This window comes from Lathyrus oleraceus, chromosome 2 (assembly GCF_024323335.1).
Source record: "Lathyrus oleraceus cultivar Zhongwan6 chromosome 2, CAAS_Psat_ZW6_1.0, whole genome shotgun sequence".
NCBI classification, from domain to species: domain Eukaryota; kingdom Viridiplantae; phylum Streptophyta; class Magnoliopsida; order Fabales; family Fabaceae; genus Lathyrus; species Lathyrus oleraceus.
In genome coordinates this window covers 281,788,856-281,793,358 of record NC_066580.1, presented here as the reverse complement: position 1 = coordinate 281,793,358, position 4,503 = coordinate 281,788,856, and positions in this window count along the sequence as shown.

Here is a 4,503-nt window from a genome sequence, read left to right as displayed (position 1 = left end):
TAACAGAGCAAATGCGGCATCTGTCATGGTCATGCTCCATATGACTGTATTGACACAGCAAACGATGCAACTCGACCAATGACTGTCGAATATGACTTACATACTTGACTTTATACTTCCCAGGGCACCCCTGGACCATGTTCACTGATTTCCCATGCTCGGGCAATGGGTTCTTTGTAACATTGGGGCCTGAGTCCTCGAAGCTCAGAATACCGCATCGCATCAAGTCTTGAACTTTAGTTTTCAATGGAAAGCAGTTTTCAATGTTGTGTCCCGAAGCACCGGAAGGATAAACACAGTGTTGATCTAGCTTGTACCACCACTGCGGGTTCGCAGGCACAACCGGAGGATCCCTGGGAGTAATCAGTTTCCTTTCCAACAAGGAAGGATATAGTTCAGCATATGACATAGGAATGGGATCGAAGCTGATCTTCTTCCTATCATAATTCAGATTAGCTTGGTTGCTGGTACTGCCACGAGGCTGGTAAGCCTGTTGCTGTGGACGGTGCTGTTGATACTGAGGTTGTTGCTGATGCTGATTAGACTGCTGATACTGAGCACTATCTCTGAAGATAGGTGCTATATGAGCCACCTGGTGCTGATGACGCGCAGGCTTCCTCTTAACAGAGGGTCTTCTTGGTTTAGCATGGGATTGCACAGCATGTGCCTCCCCATCTTTCTTCTTAAACGCCCCATACCGTTTAGAAGAGCTCTCATCTTTTGACAGACGTCCTTCACGGACTCCTTCCTCCAGACGCATCACCATGTTCACCATCTCGGTGAAATCAGAGGGAGCGCTCGCAACCATCCGCTCGTAATAGAATGAGCTAAGAGTCTTCAAGAAGATCTTAGTCATTTCCTTCTCTTCCAGCGGAGGAGTAATCTGAGCTGCAAGCTCTCGTCACCTCTGGGCGTACTCCTTAAATGTCTCCTTATCCTTCTGGGACATGGCCCTGAGTTGATCACGGTCAGGAGCCATATCAACATTATAATTGTACTGCTTGACGAAGGCTTCGCCAAGATCGTTGAAGGATCGGATGTTTGCACTATCAAGGCTCATATACCAGCGAAGAGCCGCACCGGACAAACTATCCTGAAAATAATGGATCAGAAGCTGATCATTATCTGTTTGCGTAGACATTTTCCTGGCATACATAACCAAGTGAGCGAGAGGGCAGGTGTTCCCCTTATATTTTTCAAAGTCAGGCACTTTGAACTTGATTGGAATCTTAACACCGGGAACAAGGCAGAGTTCAGCAGCAGACTTGCCAAACAGATCTTTCCCTCGGAGGGTCTTCAATTCCTTACGCAGCTCAAGGAATTGATCATTCATCGCGTCCATCTTTTCATTGACATCTGGGCCCTCAGACGGCTCAGAATGATAGATGGTGTCGTCTACCCTAGGGATGGTATGCACGACAGGAGGAGCAGCAGCAAGGACCGGGCTAGATGCTGGCATAGAAGCAAAAGTGGGAGCTGGAATATCTGGCATGAAACCCGGAGGCATACCCCACGGAAACCCGGCTGGCATGGCATTAGGCATAAAATGAGCACTGGCAGCTGGCACAGTCGGAGCAACGACTTCTGAAATAACCGTCCTCTGGGGAGGGCAGGAGGTGGAGAAGGTTGATTCTGAGCAGACAGAAACTGCTCCATCAGAGCACTCAAACGAGCGACCTCTTCCTTCAGCTCTCTGTTTTCTTGTTCCAATTGATCCATCGCTCTAGCAGAATTGGCTCTGGTATAGTACCGGTGAGTCAGCTTGTCTTCAAAATAAATGAAGATCACAGAGTTAGGCCACAGACAAGAAGACCAGAACAACCTGCTTATGCAAAATTATGCATGTAATGCTTGTGCATATGCTTTGTTTTTTTTTTCAAGGAACATTTAGGGTATTTATTTGCAAATTTTTGAATATTTAAAGCATTTTAATAGCATTTGGAAAATATCTCATCAAATATATATTCGAGACAAAGAAGTACAACATTTTTGATCATTACAAGGGAAAAGGAAAATAAACATCCTATGGATCCCTAGAAGCTCGGGATGCACAAAGCTTCTTGATCTCTCTCTCATAGGCAGCTTCCATATCCGCTTTCTCTTTCGCAAGTCGATCATACTTCCTCTTCCAGAATTTGGAAGACTGAGGAAGCAGAGAAGTTCAAGTATCATTCGGATCGTCGATCACCTGATGCTCGAGAAGCTCGATCAAAGCGTCCTTCTCCTTGATTTGCTGAAGCAACTCTTCTCTTTCACGGATCCAAGCACGTGAAAGGTCTTCTTCTCTCAACTCCTCTACGCCTTGGTTGGGGAGGGTTGAAGGCCCAGCCACATCCAACGGTGTAGGTCTCGGATGATCATACGACATAAGGTACTCAGAAGCTCTCTGTCTGACCCAAGAGGTATATGGCTCCAAAGCAATGCAATTCTTCGGACCCAATTCGTTTCTACCCTTCTTATGAATATTGCGCCAAGCGCGGACCATCCTGGCTTTCAGGCCTTGGGGATCTTTACCCTCCTGAAATAATACACCTTCAAACATAATGTTATGAGGTTTATCCTTTAGGGGGAACCCAAGCTGACGACGTGCTAGAATGGGATTGTAGCTGATCCCACCACATGTACCGAGAAGAGGCACATTAGGGAACTCACCACAATAATCAATAATCTGAACAGTATCATACACGCGATCATACCAAGAGATATCATCATTAGTGAGAGACATAAGTCTCTGAGACCACCGTAGACATCCCTTGTTCTCCTTGAAAGCGACCGTCTGCGGTAAGTGAGGAATAAACCACTTGTACAGTAGAGGCAAACAGCACACAATAACTCCTCCACCCTTTGCATTCCTCAGATGCAAAGAGACATAGGCATCACCCAACAGAGTCGGAACGGGATTAAGAACTGAGAAGATCCTAATGGCGTTCACATCCACAAATTTGTCGATGTTGGGGAACAATACCAAACCATAGATGAGTAGCACAAATAAAGCCTCAAAGGCATCCTCACTCATGGCCTTCCCATACACGGTAGCTCGAGCAATGAGGAAATCAGAAGGAAGACCCTGAATTCCACCTTTGGTAGTCAGATTAGCTTTAATCAAAGACTCATCTATGTGCAACAAATCTGCAATCTCTCGAGCAGTCGGAATACTCTCCAAGCCACTGAACGACGCCTGATCCAGAATAGGAATGCCCACAAGATGAGCATACTCCTCCAAGGTAGGCAACAGCTGGAAGTCCGAGAAAGAGAAGCAGTGATATAGAGGATCATAGAACTGAGCCAAAGTACTCATCAGTCCTTCGTCAACCTGAGTCGTCAACAGCGGCAGAAGCTTCCTATAGCGAGCTTTGAAACCCAAGGGATCTAGTACATAAGATGTCAGATTCCTTAACTCTTTCACATCAGGCTGTCTAAAGCTGTACTTCTTTGTATGCCTTTTTGGTCTTTCCATGGCTGAAAATTTTGCAAATAAACCCTTTAAGTTCCTTGAAAATTTTCTCATTTTTTCTGATGACATGAATGCAGATGAATGCATGATTGCATGAATGCAACAATCACACTCAAGGATCAAGCAAGTCACACCAGACAAAGGTCATGGGAAAGCTCATTGTTTCCCTAATATCAATCATGCATTTTGGTGGATTATGGTTTTCACCTTATCAACACCCAAGTTCCATTGATATTAACGGTACATGAACCGGCTCAATCATCCTTAATATCAACCATCCGTTTTGGTGGATTAGGTTTTACACCTTATCAACACCCAGGTTCCATTGATATTAAGGTTGTCTGAACGACTCAACCATGAATCACGGGTTTGCTGAGAGTCACGAGCATGGAGTCCTGGTTGAAAACCACCCAAAGGGAGTGTACTTGTGTGACATTATTAATCCAACATGACCTCCACCAAGTGAATGGACTCGCAAGTCAACTAGCTAAGGAATACTCCACACCAGTCGACAAGACTATGCCATTCTCCTATCCTAAGGTGCACTCGAGTTCGGGTACAGAACTCATCTCACAGAGATCACCAAAGCAAACAACAATTGTATATCAAGCAATTCAAACATTACAATCAATACAGTTATCCCAAATTGTACAAAAATATGTCATATAACAAATAACAATATCACACACCAAGGGTGAAAAGTAGGCAATACCACCAAGGATTTTTCCCCAGCAGAGTCGCCACTTTTCTGTAGTGGTGTATTCGTCACTTTATGATTTATTGATTAAATCAAAAGAAAAGCATACAAAGAATCGAGTCGCCACCGCACTTTTATTTATCCTAAGGAATGGCTAAAAAGCGAACAAAAGCCTAAGAAGTTTTACACATAGAAAACTAATGAAAAGATCAGAGAATCTGGGTAAGGGGTAAATTACACAATGGGAAGGTGTTAGGCACCCAAAACGTCCTAGGTACTCCTAGGGAGCCCTTTTCACACTTGTTGAATGAAATGTTATTTGTTATGAAAATATTTATTGTGCAAACATGGA